At 39.9% G+C, this 16471-nt stretch overlaps 1 long non-coding RNA gene across 1 annotated transcript; it reads right to left on the reverse strand.

Moving 5' to 3' along the window:
• Positions 1 to 299: 299 nt before the first annotated feature.
• LOC143155711 (uncharacterized) lies at positions 300 to 3401 on the reverse strand. The gene is made up of 2 exons (XR_012994462.1): positions 3248 to 3401; positions 300 to 540 (listed from the first exon to the last, which is right to left on the reverse strand). It is a non-coding gene; the product is annotated as an uncharacterized LOC143155711 (long non-coding RNA).
• Positions 3402 to 16471: the final 13070 nt, after the last annotated feature.

Consider the following 16471-nt stretch of genomic DNA (forward strand, 5'->3'; position numbering starts at 1 on the left):
TACTCTCTTTCCACCACTAAGCATTTCCAGCTCATCCTTCATGATCCTTATCTTAGTAAGTAACCCTCTACCACCACCAGGCTTGAACCTTAGCTCTTTATCACTCCTCATACAAGACAAATTAACTCCTCTTCCAGAACACCTGAGCAGCCACAAGCAGTCTCCTTACCTTCTACAAGGGCTCCTGGCACCCAGGTATCACCCTTCAACCGGGAAAAGCAGCACCAAAGCAAGTCCTGATTCGAGGAAGGCACCCTGGAGCTAGCATATGTCTGTGAATGACAGATTTCTTTTTCTTCTTTTCTTTCCTTTATCTTCTTTTTCTCCTCCTCCTTTATCTCCTTTATCTTATTTTTCTCCTTCATCTTCTTTTTCATTTTTTCCCCTTTTGCTTTGTCTCTTTTTCCCATTTTCTGACAATTTAGCTGCCAAACTGTAACAAGTCTCAGCAGAGCACATAGGAAGAGATTTTTTTAAAATGTTCCGGTTGGCCAACACCAGTCAATTTGTCCAAAGGAGAAGGCAGCAAAAAGAAAATTCCTTAAAAATAAAAAACCTTGTCAGGTTTCAGAATGTCATTTCAGAGCTATAGAGGTGCAAGTGTTCCCCAATGAATTCATTGAGGGGTTGAGGTTTTTTTCCTTTTTATTAAGAAAAACACCTTTTCTCTTAAAAGTGGCTTTCAGAAGAGACTTAACTATTTTGCCTTTAAAGTTTTTTTCCAGAAATATTCCATCCAAGGCAGATAGCCATTTTGGAAAATTTCATATGGACATATTTCCTCAGAAAGATCCTTGTGGGCCCACAAAACCTGAGCTATTCCACCCAAATGGTCATCCTGCTTCCACCCTGCCTCCTAATAAAACACTTTGGTTTCTTAATCAAAGCAGATTTTTATAAGATTTCATTTTTTTCCTCCAAATGAGTGTGTTTTCTGTGTTTTGTCACAAGTGAGTAAGATTTCTTTTTTTCCTCTTGAAAACTCAGTTACTGGAAAATGGAAATGTGGCTCATTGTAAAGCACTTGAGATAACTCAAATAAAATCATGTGTATCCATCGCACTCCTGATACTTAGGAGTATCAGCGAAATCTGAGAGACATGCAATTCAGAAACCCCTCCAAGCAAGTCTACACACAATGGTTTGGAAACACTCCCTGATTTTTTGTTGCAGTTTAGTTTGGCTGATGTGCACTTTGGGAAAAAAAGTGTACATCTTTTTCCTGCAAAGATTGACCTACATGCTTAGTTTTACCATTTGAAAAGTCAGTAAGATTAAATACATGCACAAATCTTTGAAGAGGTAAGGCCTAAACAACCTTCTGATGGAAGTACAGGAGGATATGTGTGATCATGGATGACATCTTCTTTTTCTCTCTAGATACTACAAAGGCTAATTGCAGTCTGCAGCAACTTACAGATTAATTATCAACTACACACTAAGTTTTTTCATTTCTTTCCTCCTTTCTTCCTTCTTCTAGCTGACAGCTGGTAGTTTTACTTTGTTCTTACTTTGAAAGTGCCTACATTTTACTGGTAGTAAGTCCTCTCAAAGAATGCTGCTTGGAGTTTCTTGCAGCACAGAGGGTCTTCCAATCAATCCCATTTCTTCTGGCAGCGAGTCCAGAGATTTCCAGCAACCCACTTTGAGTGGATCAGAGCAATGGAAATACCCTTGAAGACTTCTAGACAGGGCAGGTCTGCTCTGGAGCACTTACAGCTCAAAGATAATTACCACATATTTCCAAGAGAAACTCTGACCTGGTGGCAAAAAGGTACACTACCACACTGGTGAGAAAAGGCATTCAGGATGATTTAAAAAAAAAGAAAAAAAAAACAAAGCAAAACAAAACAGTCTGGGGGTTTTTTTACTGGACTCTAGAAATTATGCTTTTCTGACTTTTTTCTTTGGAAATGAACCACCTAACTGCATTGTTTTTGAAGACGACTATCAAATGCTTTGTGGACTCCAGCAGATAAGACACTGTAATATAGTTGCTCATAGACTCGCTGGTGTAAGTAGGCTAAATTTCCACAGAGGCTGCGCTGGGAGAAACCCTTTGAAGTCAGTCCTACAGCAGATGTTGAATCTCACTCCTGAGACAGAGAAAATATCTATCAAATGCCATGCACCTCTGACAGACTCTGGCTGGGAGACAAAACTCATAATGAACATAGAGAATAGGGCCTGATCCACTGAAGCAAATCTGTGCATATCTTAGGAAACTAACTTTATTTAAGGTATTTGTATTAAAACAAAACAAAATGCTAAAGTAGAATTAGCATCAAAAGCACATGAAAGATCAAATAACTCACTATGCTTATAATCCAATTATTAATATAACAGCTTCAGTGGTTCAAAGAAACACTGCGCTAGTGGAACCTGCAGCGGAACGAAATGGAGCTTGGAATGAGCTGCCGTGCAGAAAGTGGAGAAGGTTTCACTAAAAGGACCTCAAGAGACTATCACTATGTCAGCCTGAAAAGAGAGTGGGACCCATCCCGTGTGTCGCTTCAGCAACCCCAGATGTCAAAAGAATCACTTACCGCATTAAAAAAACTAAAGATGGAAGGTTGAGAGGACTGATAAAAATGCAAATTGAAATGGCCAAAAAATCATGAAGTATGAGCAATGGAAATGAACCCAGAAAACCATTTGGCCAGGAGGTTAGAAAGCATGAGTCAGGAGAATGATGAATGCTAATGTGCCTTAGAAAAATGTAAGGCAAATACTTATACAGAACTGGACAGAAATGAGGTTAAAAGAGCCAGTGTAGAACTGAGGGAATAACCTAAGTGTTCAGCCTAAAAAGAAGGAGCAAAGCAAATCCACTGCTGGTAGCTGAAATGTGAAAAAGTGAGAGAAATTGTAGCCTGGTTTAGCATGTCAGAAGTGGGATCACTCAGGAGATGAACACACCTCAATCACCACAGACATATACTGTCTGTTATAAAACATGTCATAATTAGAAAACCAAAATTCAATAACCAGGGTCCCACTAGGTGGTACATAACCATTCAGCACAGTATACAAAGAAATAGCAATGGTTAACAAGAAAACCAGTTTATCTTCTTTATCAGCCTCAACACACATTATGTAGACACAGACTTAGGGCATGGACAAATTCAGTATTGGCTAGCATATTACACTGTTATCATTCTTTGCCAAGAACTACATTTTCAAAATAACCCACTAATTGTGCATCAGTTAATTCGAGATCCCAAGTATCAGGCACTTAAGCGTTTACCGTCAGCAGTGTTCTGCACTTAACTCTCTCTCCATTGAAGCTCCTGTTCTGAGCATCCTGTCCAATTCCCGAAAAACTGAAGTGCTTGTAGAGACCGTTGACTTTAGCTGTCATTGTGGCCATTCAGCTTCTTGCTCTGCCAAGGTCTTGAAGCCTCAAGTTTGAGAAACTGAAACGTAGTAACCTAAAATCTGTAAAAGAACTGAAATTTGGTATGAATAATGGGTCTTTGGGGAGCCTAGCTTAATCTATGGCATATTCCGCCCCTTCTCCCTCCTCCCCACCTACCCCTGAGCCCAAAAGAAAAAGAAAACACATTTTTGGAAAGTTTTAGTAGGAAGAAAGTCCCACATCAGAGATTATTGTAAGTAAATTGTAAGAGAGCTGGTTCCCCATTAAGGATATGGCATTGACCAAGCAATCAGCAGTAAAATGTAAACAGGCAGAATGCTCAATAACTGAGAAACAGTAGAAGTTTGTAAATCATCCAAATCAAGACAGAAACCACTTTATTAGCAGATTTAAAAAGGACCAAACTACATTTTGTGGTAGATAAAACTCAAAGAATCAGAGAGCTGAGAACCACAATGCCTTGGAAAGACATATGCTCAGGAAATACTGGATGCATACATTTATCCCACTGAGCTCCTGGCGTTGCAGGGCTGAGGCCTAAATCTGGATTTGAATTTCACACTCTAACTCTTGCAGAAATAAGTTTATACAAACTGTCGGAAAGGTTGCGCTAGTTTCATATGTCTAATACTTAAGCTCATTCTATCCTTATAGCAGATACATCTAGACACACACACACACACAAAAAAAAAAACCCCACCTGCATGAGGTCACAGTCAAAGAATTAAAATATTTTTTTCTGAACTGTGGAGGAAAGAGTTCTATTGTAATTCACCTGAGGTTTTGGGAGAGCAGTACATGGGTGGTTAATATTTTGCCTGACCCATTGCGAAGAACTAATAAAAGTAAAAGCTGTGCAGCTGCCCCTTCTAATCTGAGAACAAATCACAAAGGCAGGCACAAACAAAAGGCAGGTGAGTTCTCAACTGAGCGATTAGGAGGAGAACAAACAGGGGAAAAAAAGGTAAAGCAATCCACCCAACATCTTCGACAAAATTTAATCAGAAAAACAGTTTAGAAAGGGGCCGCAATTCTACTGAAAACAAAGTTTCAAATAACAAACACCAATAAAAGTACAATATAAATAATAGCCTCAAGGCCAAAGTCTAGAGATTAGCAGAGCAATCAAAAAGAGCCAGAAACAAACAATCATAAGTCTGCGAAGCAGTCTGTCAAGCAAACAGCTCTCAAAACCAGATTTAGAAAACAAGCTCTGTGGAAGGAATGGTCTAAGGCTGACGGATAGAGCCAATATGTCCACCCGGGCTGGGATTTCTTATTGAATGTCAATCTAATGAAACAAAAATACTTTTCCTAAAAAGCAACTACACATTGCCAGGATAAGGGATCATAAGGAACAGATCAGAAGTTTGCTGCCATAATCTTAGTATTAAATAGAGCTATTCCCACTTGGCACTGAAAATTTTGTTGGTGTTGACTTATCCTTACTCTTAGGCAATATATTAGAGCTGTACTGTGCGATACAGTACACATTAGACCAAGCAACAGCAATCAATACGCCTTTGGCATACAGTCAAAGAAAATACACACTGAGATTCAGCAGCCTTGCCCTGAGTATGGATCTGGGTACTTATTTGAGACAAAGTATGCAAAATGTCCCTTTTTTAATCTTCTGCACCCTCCTGAATTGACGAGATTCAGAGGCTACCGCAGCTCTCAGGCAATCGTAGACTTCTATTCTGGGGATAAAAGTGTCACAACATGACCGTTTGGTCATACATGACCCTGCCCTTGCCTGCATGATCATAACACCCAGGACAGTAATATTTCAGAATAAGCCAGCCCTTGAATCTAGACAGTTGGCAAGTTGAATTTTATAATTGTGCATGAATATTCCAGAATTTAGCTATCAAAAAATAATCATTTTCTGCCAAAAAATAAAAGCCAGAGCTGATCTCTATTTCCCCAAAATATTTATTCTGGCAGGTTCGACTTTCACCACTTACTCTTTTTATGATGAGACCTCATTTCAAATCTCGCGTCGCACCTTCTCTGCTGAGGCACGCTGTTGCCACATTTGGCAGTGGCAAGCCCCAAACCTGCAAAGTCTGTGCATATTCTGAACTTTCTGGTGACAAACAGTGGCACTGAGGCTAGCAGAACTAACGACGTGCATGAAGACAAGTGCACATTTAATCAAGTATTTGCAGGGTCAGACCCCATTATAATATTATTAACACAGGATCATTTAACGGAGGGACCAGAAACTTTTCTTTGTGTTCAAAGAATAAATCCCCTACTGTTTCAAAGCTCCTGAACAAATAGGGTTTTCATATTTGTCTGTGTCCGCTGTCTATTTTGGATCTTTGTCATTTACCCTGCCCCACATTCAGGCCTGGAGCAGCTGAGGGAAAAGTCTGGATGTGTTTATTTTTTTATTTCCCATGGAGCCGAGCCACGAGATAGTCCTCCCCAAAAGGAGACTAACCCTGATTGCATGACTTATGGGATTGTAGTAAAAAAAAATAGCTCATTTTAAAGTTTACCCAAGAGCAGCGTCTCTTCAAGCAGCATGACCCTGTGGCTTCATTTAACATTTCTAGGACAGAGTCTGCAAGGTTAATGTGTTAAGACAGTAAAAACTTTCCCTTTGCCTCGGGCACATCACTTCTATTCAGCAAGGCAAATAATACCCCACCTACAACAGCCTGCCCAGAAGCCCAAAGGCTGCACAGCAACAAGCCTCCATTTCTTCCCTGTCTCCTTGTCTCCTTGAGACTGACATTGCCTGGGTGCTGAATAGCCTGGTGGGAAGAGTTCAATGCAGGGTTTGCACTTTCCCAGCCATTAGCCAGCTGCCACCGCATTTCATTATCTTAGGGGGTGCTTTTATACATCAAAGGCACTTCCAAACAGTGTGATGAAGTGGAAGTAACTGAGCTTGGTCCACGTTGCAAGTCACAGTATTATTTATTGTCGTTATTTTTTTGCGCCCATCTCGTGCCATCTGGCCTGCTAACTGTAAAGGCCAGTGTTGGAAAAAAGACTCAACACACCCCTCTCGGTTTCTTGGAGTGAATCCTGCTGAACAACTAGGCCTTGGAGCAACTGCCTGTTGTTGTTGGGACTCTATTGTTCTGCACAAGGAGCCCTCTAAAAAGCAAGGGGAAAAAAACAAAGGTAGCGCACAGGATCTCATGTGAAACAAAAGTAAGCAGAGCATGAAAAGCGACACTGAGATGGCTTTTTCTTTGCCTTCTTTCCGACATAGCCAAGAAATAGAGTTGAAAAAGGTTTTCTTTCAGTCTTCTAAAGAAGCTGCCTGTGAACAAGCCAAGGTAGTGGGTTTTGCATAAGACCGCCTCAGATCACTGTTCAGCTGTTTTAACTTACTCCAGCTTTTGTCTTATTATGGCTTTCTTTTAATGACAAAAGCCCATATGGTTGGTGATTTATTGTACTCCTCCAGAGTTTGAAACCTGCTTTCCATTACTGGAAATATCTAATTGATACATTCATAAAATCTTGAGAATTACATTAAAAGGTGAAAAAAAGCAAAATCTCTCTATGTGTCACAGACCGTTAATGAGAGGCTTAAACAGGAGCTGTCAGTGGATGTATGATTAAGTTGCACTCTTATATGGTGGGTCAGTTTTACAGACCAGGGAATAAACTACAACATATTTCTACTTCTGCTGTGCCTGCCTGCCACCAAAATGCCCTGTTGCCAGAAAAATAAACTCAATAAGAAATGCTCATACTTCATACTGACATTTTATGGCATAGTTATTTTGGCTAATGATTTATTTTACTTTCATTTAGCCATTAACTTGAGGCTTTAAAAATATAGTAGTTAGACTGTGAATGAGACAGGGCAATTGGCTGTGCAATGTCAGGATAGTATGGCTTGAAAAATGCCCCAGACATGCAGGTCATCACTTGCAGAACATTGGTTCTCTTTTTTACAGAATCACAACATTGTTTTGCATTTTTGCTTGCTTGCTATGAAAATAAACATTTAGTATGGTGAATTCTGGTGTATAAGGCCCTGATTCTGTAAACCAAGTCACGTAGGTAAAGCTTTTGCTCATACAGATTCCAAAGGTGAGTGTGCACGAAAAAGAGTTTGCAGCATCAGGGTCAAATTTGGCAGCCCTTTAGTAGGCTTGATTAACTTAATTTGAGATTGGCGTGAATAGGGGCTGAGACAGTACAAGAATTTTAATTTTGTCCTGAAATCTCTTTTTGTTCTGTGCTCACTGCAGCTAACCTGTAGCTGTGAAATATGTCCCTGTAAGCTAGCAATTAGATTGCTATCTGAGATTGACTTGGAAACAGTAGTCAGAGAAGTCAAGCTACTGGCAGCCAACATCAAAACCAAAAATCCCTGACCTTGACTGTTCTTAATACAAAAGCCCTTTTCCTGCTGTTTTTGAATGAACGAACGAACAAGAGCCAGCAAATGATAGAGCAGACACTTTCTTCTGAAAAGATAAAGCAAATTTATTTTATTTTTGTATACAATCTGCTGCCCAAGCACAAAGACAGGAAGCAATATTGGGAAATTCTTAAAAATATGATTTATGCTGGATAGAGTGTCTTCCTTCTATCACTTGGAACAAATAGTGAGCCAAGAATTTCCTGAACTTTTGCAATTTGCTTGGAAAATGTGTTCTCCCTTCCTTGCTACCGCATTGTGAAGAAAGCATTTATTTCTAGTAGTAGGTTTTAAATTTCACTTAAAATAAAACTGCATCTTATACACTCTGCTCTGTCTCTACTCCTGCCATCCTGGCTTTCTTTGTAATGGGACTGAACAGGTGCTGCGACACAGCTCCATTTTCAAGCTGCACACAGATAATCTTCCCCATTTTAGAGCACGGCAGGCACCCCTTCTTGAGTAACCAACGCCATGCCACGCAAATGGAGAGAACAGTCACTAATAAAGAAGTCCTTTGCTCAGTTTTAGAAATATGAGCAAGCCAGATGTATCCAGTAAGTCTCCACCAGACAGATTTGTGAAGTGTCCCAAATGAGCTGCCCACAGGAGATTGAAGGCTCATGGGACAGATATTTTTATGCAGATGAACTAGGGGAATTGCTCAAAAGCAATATGGCCAATGCAAGTAGGTTTCCCATCTGCGTAAGGCAATAGGATAGCACCTCTTTTGTCTCTTCGATGAGCATTTATTCCCCATTCAGGACCAAATGTGTAAGACAGGGTCCCTCGATAGGCTGGACGGGCAGCATTTTACGCCAGTGGCCCCACAAGCTGTCGTTTGGGCTATGGCACCTGGACAAAATCCCCCTTAGGGAGGACAAGGCAGTGTGCAGTGTCTTCTGCTGAGAGGTGGGCAGCCAGCATGACCCCTCTCTATGGGGGTTTGGAGAAGGAAAATGCAGCTGACTAGCATGAAGCTGCAGGGCACAGGGCACCGAGCAGGCTGGGGAGTGGAGGGAAAGGCTCCAGGAGGGGCTTGTGCTCTGGAGAGGCAAGCACTCTGTCTTGGCAGTATGTTTGTCTGGGGGGAGAGGCTAATTTCACCCTCTGATAAACTGGATTAGGGAAAAAGTCACTGAGTTAGCCTTCAGGCTCAGTTCCTCACCTGATGAAAGCAGGACCGGCTTTCATTGTCCCGCTGGAACGGAGCAGCAGCTGAGGACATGGCCCCCAGCATTTTCTGCCCTCCTGTGAGCTCTCCCCTGGCAGCGATGCTGTCAGACCCTTGCTGCGGGCAGGTGCACACTGAGGGCCAGATTGCAGCTTGCCCAAACACAGCTACCCCAGAGAGTGCGGTCCTTTCCAGCCCCCACTTCCCCCCTGCCATCCCGCGCGGCTGTCATATGGATGCTTTTCTTTGCCAGCTGGTTTGGAGCAACCCAAACTGCTACTGTGGCATGGCTCTGGCGTGGTAGGAAGGAGAAAGGAGACTGGATCTGGTATTTCCTTGCTGCTATTGGGAAAACAGGGAGGAATTAGAAAGAGAAAATGCAAACAGCGCTGCATTCAGAGCTACATGTAGCTCTTCCCTTCCAGGAGAAAGGGGTAAGGTGGAAACATGCTGCAGCTCTCGGGATTGCCTGTCAAACCATGTAGCAGCCCTGGCTGAGAGCTGGTCAACCAGGTCCTAGATCTGATGGTCAGAGGGAAAAGAGAGTTCAAATGACGCATCCCATTCACTAAAACGATGATAAAAGTAGGCTCCCATGTGAAGATATGTTTCCTCTGCACTAGAATACCTTTAAATATCATGACAGCAAAGACTAGAGATGATAATAGTTCTCACTTTGTTTCAGATGTGGTAAACTAAAAGCAGCTTTCTTTAGCTTTGCATTTCATTAAAGGTCACCGTGAATTATGAATCTCTCTTCTGAACTACTCAGCTATTTCCACGCAGTGTCACTGTCTGGACAACCTTCCTAACACATCAACAGCTAACGAGCAATGACAATAAGTTATGAGGCACAATTCAAGGAAACAAAAAACAAAAATGGAAGGATGTGAATTCTATGGAGCATACAAAGAAAAATGGGTGGGATGCTCGCTTCCTCAAATTGTGTATCAACTTCATAAGTTAGCTACAAATTATCCCCCATGAAAGGATGAGGGTATCATCTTACATCCCACCTTTGTGTTCTTTTTCCAGCGCTCCATTGTGGAACCAGATCTCTGCTTCTTCTGTTTGAAGAACTGTAATTTTTTTACATGGTTTTGGAACATAAAGTACAGTTGTTGAAATGATTCAGCACTAGTCTTGCAGCTGAGAAAATCAACAGATGCCTTCATAATATCTGAAAAAAAGACATCACATTGCAGACTTACACTAACTTATGCTCAAATGATACTGCTTAGACTATCTTTAGCAAGACAACAAATTAAGGATGAATTACAACATTGAAAACATCTTGAAAACAAAACAGATTTTTCACACAAGATCTTGCAGCATCTTTCAGTCAGGATGTCTGCATTTCTGAATGAGACATTTTTAATATATATTTTTAAAAGTTCTGGGTTTAGCTTCCTGTTACTTCATTGTCTCTTTTTTCCCTAAAAAAAAAACAAAACAAAACAAAACAAAACACTTTCCTCTTTCTTTTTTTTAATCCAGATGTTTAATTTCTACATTGTCATTTATGTCTTCTGCTTTCAATAAGATACATGCAACAGCTAAAAATGCTGTTGCACTGATATACTGTATGCAGTACACAGTATACCAAATGTGTTTGGTTTTAATGCTTAGCAGTTCTCAGTCATTAAGCTAAAGGAATTATTTTATTTTATTTTATTTTATTTTATTTTATTTTATTCAGGAAAAAAGGAAAACCCTGAATCTGTTTTAAGAAAATAATTTCTCCACTGTATCAAAAGGTTTGAAACATTGGTAAAATGCAGGTTTTCCAATTCTTTTCACAATAAGAAGTGACTCCATGTAAAAATACTGATTTACAGGCCCAATTTGTATATCTTTTGCTTCACAAATATGGACTTGTAAGATGAAACAAATGTGTGATATCTATAAGATGGAATTTTCTAAGAAAATAATTATGTGTTTAGGAGACACTGAATTTATGTTACTGTAGGATAGATTAATTAAATACCACCTTGCCATTACACCAAAGAACATATTTGTTTATTTTATTATACAAAATAGACACTTTCTCTAGACCAGGAAGTGTTGCAAATAGATATAAAAAGCATGGTTTTGTGTTGAAAGACAAAATAGCAAACATATGGTATAGTATTGCAAGACAAAGCAAAATAAATTAATTATTTTTTTCCATTGTTAGAATTTCATAAAATAGATGCAAATTCAGAGTTAATCAAATCTAGAAACAAATTAAACTGAAAGAGGATGCTCTGTACCAAAGAAAATTTAGTTTGACAATGTTAAATAGATAGCTGGGATCTGTTGGGAATACATACCTTGGTTTCATCTGATTGACCTCACATCATTGCTATGGCACATAACTACACCTGACAGGTCATTGATTTGGCAGTATGTAAAGTGGATCCTTAAGGAAATAGCTTGGCAGAGAGCAGCTTCCCATGTTTTTCACATACCCACAACAAAAATTCTACATTCATCACATGTGGAGAGGAAAGAAAAACAACGCTCTCACAAAAGGCTTTATAGAAAAGATGGTTAGCAACAGCCTCACGTGTCAATTAACAGATTTCAGGGCTCAGATCACAAAAATGACAGATTAATATTGATTTCAAATTTCAGAATTAAAAAAGCAATATATTTTTTTCTCTTTTCAGCTCGGCTTTCACTCCACAACTCTAATAACCTTAACGCTTTTCATGCTTGGTCCTGCTTGATAATTTTGCCAGAAGTATGCAGCACACACACGTGCACAATAACAAAACCAAATTAGAATGCTATTTATTCTGCTGCCACAAAAGCAATTTTACTCTACTTTGTGCCACCAAATGTACCACAATGTTTTCATCACCAGGTTAAAGAGAGTATGCCTAATGGCTTATACAGTCCTACTGCACAAGAACCCTATTCAAACATTTGCTCAAGTCATGCATGGTTTTAGTCACATGCATAATAGCCTACAGACAAAAGGCACAAGAGACAAGGAGGGCTTTATGTATCAAAATGAAAGTAGTATTTCCCTGTGCTAATACAATGTAAACAACAGAGAGCTGCAGGATATCATATTAACACGACTTTTTGTGAAAGAGAAAGAATGATTAATCATTACCTAAAAGCTACAGTACCTGTGTCTGGAGAGAACAAACACAAACAAAAATGATAATGAGAGACAAAACGTCGATTTAGATGTTAACATGAAAAATAACCAAACCTAATTTTTTGTACATGTTCACAATAAACTAAATTATATTAGATTAATCAGAAAGCTTTTTGTCAGGATATGAAAGAGCCACCTTTTTGGGTTTTTATTAGATAGATGGGCATGCTCACAATTTCAGAGAGAGACGTAAATAGGTAAAACATCACTATATATTGAAAGAAGTGTGTCGAGTGATAGCATACTCCAACGTCCAATGCCTGCATAAAGCCTTATACATTAACATGGGGCAACTGCTCTGGAGTCAACACCACCCATAAAGTGTCACCCCAAAAAAAAAGAGTAGGGAGAGGGAAATTGTTAGGCAAAATCATCAGCTGATGTAAACTGACAGGACACGCACCCCCATTCACAGCAGCTGAAGCTGCACTTCACAGTAGCAAAGACAACTACAAAACTATGAGTGAAGACGGAGTAATCTGACCATATTCATAGACTGGACATGTAAGTCTTCTACGAATCTAGAGGGCAGGTCGCAGTCAACAGGGTTGTCTCAGATCAGATGCCTACTCAGTAACACAGGACTGGTTTCAGGATAAACTATGCCATTTTCCAAGCAAAAAGCAAAGAACCCATAGGTGATCCCCTCCTATGGATCAAGTTCTTGCTTCCAGCACGAAGACCATATAATGTACCTCTTCTACATGGTTCAATTATTCAAGAGTGCCAATAAAATTAAATGCTTAGAAAAGCCCAATTTTTGAATCTTGCTGATACAAAATGTTGCCTTAGAATATACATAAAACATGTACATAAAATACATCTATAGCATTTCCATCTATAGATTCTGAAGCACAGTATGAATGAGATCAGTACTAGTATTCTCATTTTCAAAGAGGACAGCATCAGGAAAAGGGAAGTGAACTAGCCCCAGTCCCTCAGCAATCTGAAAATGAACCAAATGCTTTGTAGACCAAAACTTTCTGAGTCCAAGTATCATATCTACAAGAACATGTCATCTCCCTCAATACCAGACTGGGAACCCAGCTGACAAAAACCTCTCTATGGCAAAGAGCTGCATAATTCTACAAAGCAGTGCAAAATGGAAGTTCATTCCACACTGGAAAAAATGTTGATTTATAGAAATGGAAACTTGCATGGTAATGTCTTACTTTTGATAAAATGTTCAAAAAGAAATAGTTTCTCAGGTCCAGAATAAAATTTTGATTGAAATGAATAAGACAGGTCCCTAAAACAGCTTCATAGTTTGAATCCCCACATACAGTGTGAGTATTTCCCACTTAATATTTCATAGTCAGGCAGTTTTCACAGAGCCTTAGAAGACAGACTGGTGGCATGACGTTAATGGAAGAAGGGCTTCAGCATGAGCCTTCTGCCTCCCATTGAATGCCTCATCACCAGGCTATTAACTGTTCTGGTGAATTTATATCTGGTGTGCATGTGGCCCACAGCTTCAGTGTCAGGAGGACTGAATTTTTGAGGTCATATTTTTCAAATATTCTTCCAAGTGTTAATGCGAGATGATCTTGACTTATTCATTGCATGGGAATAAGAGGTCAACAAAATCCACCCCACCCCACCCCCCCCCCCGCGCAAAAGAAAAACCCAAATAACCAACGAAATATGCAAAAAAGCCATAAGCCCTTGTTGGGTAGTAGACTACAGGATGATGCGGCCTTAGGAGGAAGCAGAGCTGCTGATCTGGCAGTTAGATACCAGCACTGCCCTTTGCAGAGTGTTTTGCAGGATAGCTATCTGGCTGCTGCACACACAGATACACCCTCTTCTAAGGGAACATAACTATTCCTACACAGTGCATTTTTTTGCTTCTCATATCTTTCACATATTGCTACAAAACCTGAGCCTTGTTAAGAGATTATCTCTATTTACCACTACATGTAGTGTGCTTTATTGTCAACATATTTTTCAGACTGTCCATCTGCGTGCACTAGCATTTCTAAAATTAAACAAAAAACTTAAGACATGTGAAGTGGCAGTACCTACAGATTAACTATATCCTCAGGAATTTAAAATATTAGAAAAGAATCAGCAATATTACCTTTCAGATACCGCTCCCAGCCTGCACTGTGTCACAGCTCAGTCAGTGCGGTTGTGTTTGCAGTGGGTTTAAGCTCACAGCAGAGCCACCCAGAAAGCCTGGCAGTCCCCAGAGCCTGCCCTGCCCATCGTGTTATTTTCCTTTTTCCTGTTTCCAACTGGGAACAGTTGATCGGCTGTGCCCTGGCCACCTGATATCAGAAACAGACACGAAGCGAAGGAGGAAAACTTTGCCAGGACTCCAGATTTCTTCTCTTTCCTCCTGTGCTGCTTTGCGCAAGGGTTATACTGCCTGTGGACCCAAGTCCTAACTCACTTATCCAGACTGACCCTTGGATGAGCCTCATACCACCATTTGCAGGATATAAGCCTATATACAGTGTTTGAACAAGGCAAATGGAAACATGTTAAAGCTTGAAACAAAGGTTTTGACCTTGGCTTAACATTTGTGACAACATTCTCAGATACAAGGTAACAGGCAGCTCCTTTATTTACCTTCGTACAAGGTGTGTAGGTATATTAACCTTAAGATTGCTCTTTTAGTACTGACAGAAACAAATCACTTACTAATAAGTGAAATTTCCCATTAGCTTTTAAGACTAAGCTCTGCGGAGTGAAAATACAGTGTCTCCAAAAGTCAGCAATGAAACTATCATAAGCTTTACTGAATTGATCTTTAGGTTATAAGAACTATGAAGTACATGAAGAAGTAGGTTTTCATTTTCTTTAGGGATTTAGAGAAAATAATGAGAACACAGGTGAAATTACAACTGAGGTTTTGTTGTTGAGATTTTTTTCCCCTTTGTTTGCAAAAGAAAAAATAAACCTCTTAAAAACCTCTTTCAGAGATAGCAAAAACTTTGCAAATTTGGATTGAGTGAATTAATTTGACAGGCTGAAATGAGGAAAAAAATCAGAGACATAGAAACCTTTGCTTTCCACATTTGCTAGTCAAACCATGTAGGTTTCTGATTTTAGGATGTTTTCATTCAGAAAGCTGCTAAAGCTTTTTACAAGCAGCAAGAATTTTAGTGGATTTTGCTTTTGAGCAATTTGAACACTTTTTTCCACTGTGTGGTTTGACCCCTAAATATATAATTTCCATAACATTGATTCTATAGATTATTTATTATGACATAACACTTGTGTAACCCTGAGAAACCAGCAAATTCATGTTTACCATGAACCTAATGCAGGAGAAGAATATACAAAGCCAGTTGCTTTCTCTGACATTCACACCTCTCTCGGCGGTTCCTCACTGCTACCCAAAAGCAGTGCAAAACGACAAAGCTGTCCATAGAAGGAGATTTCTAATAAGCCTGGGCTCTCTGATGATGCAAACCTGGTGTAACATTTGCGGCGTTGCTCCCCAGGGCTGCTCCCAAGGCACATTTCTGCGGGAAGAGCCTCAAAAAGGCACAGGGTAGTGGCTTCTAAGAGGACAAAGCCACTTCTTTCATCACCGAGATGGCAGTGCACAAGCTTTCAGGTCCCTGAAGTCCCTCTAGTCAAGCATGCCAAACTCTTTCAATATTGCAGTTTAAGCCCATTTTTAAATGGCTGCTTCCCCCATTACAGCTGCAGGACACCGACATGCACCAACATGGGCAAAGATGACTATTTTGTATCAAGGAGCATGGACAGGAAAGGATGTCCAGGGCCTTTACTTCAGCCCCCTTTCCCTCACTGTGTTACAGGAACTGTATCATACAGCCTCTTCCACAAAAACTGATCAAAATCTCTGTGAATCTTTTATTTAAGAAAAATAATAAAACGTAATATTCCTGGCAAAGAAAATAAGGTGATTTCTGAGCCACCAAAAGGCCTAAACAAAATGTTGACATTAAACCCAACCGCAGCTGTAAGCTTCTAAAATTAACTGTTTCCCAATCACAACAATAAAATGCAGGGAGAACCATCATATGCTTATCAGTGGAACATCTGCAGGACTGAACGCAGGGATCACTTCCATGGATCTGACTGGCTCACAAAAATGCCCAGGTTACAACAACTTGGATTTGTTCAATAGCAATTGATGAAGTGTGAAAACGTGGCCAGTCCAGGTAGAAGACAAAAGCTTCTTGTTCATTTAGGCTTCTTGTCTGAATTTGTGTTTAAGCAAAAATAAATCAAATATGAGTTCTGTAACTGCTGAAATAAGAAATGCACACCACAGTTAAGACTGGTGGATGTTAAGACTGTGTTCCTCTCCTGTCCCCTACAGCAGACCATACTACCATGTTTTGGTCAACATATGCAAAATGCTACTGCCTTTCAATCACATCTATT

This window comes from Aptenodytes patagonicus, chromosome 1 (assembly GCF_965638725.1).
Source record: "Aptenodytes patagonicus chromosome 1, bAptPat1.pri.cur, whole genome shotgun sequence".
NCBI lineage: Eukaryota > Metazoa > Chordata > Aves > Sphenisciformes > Spheniscidae > Aptenodytes > Aptenodytes patagonicus.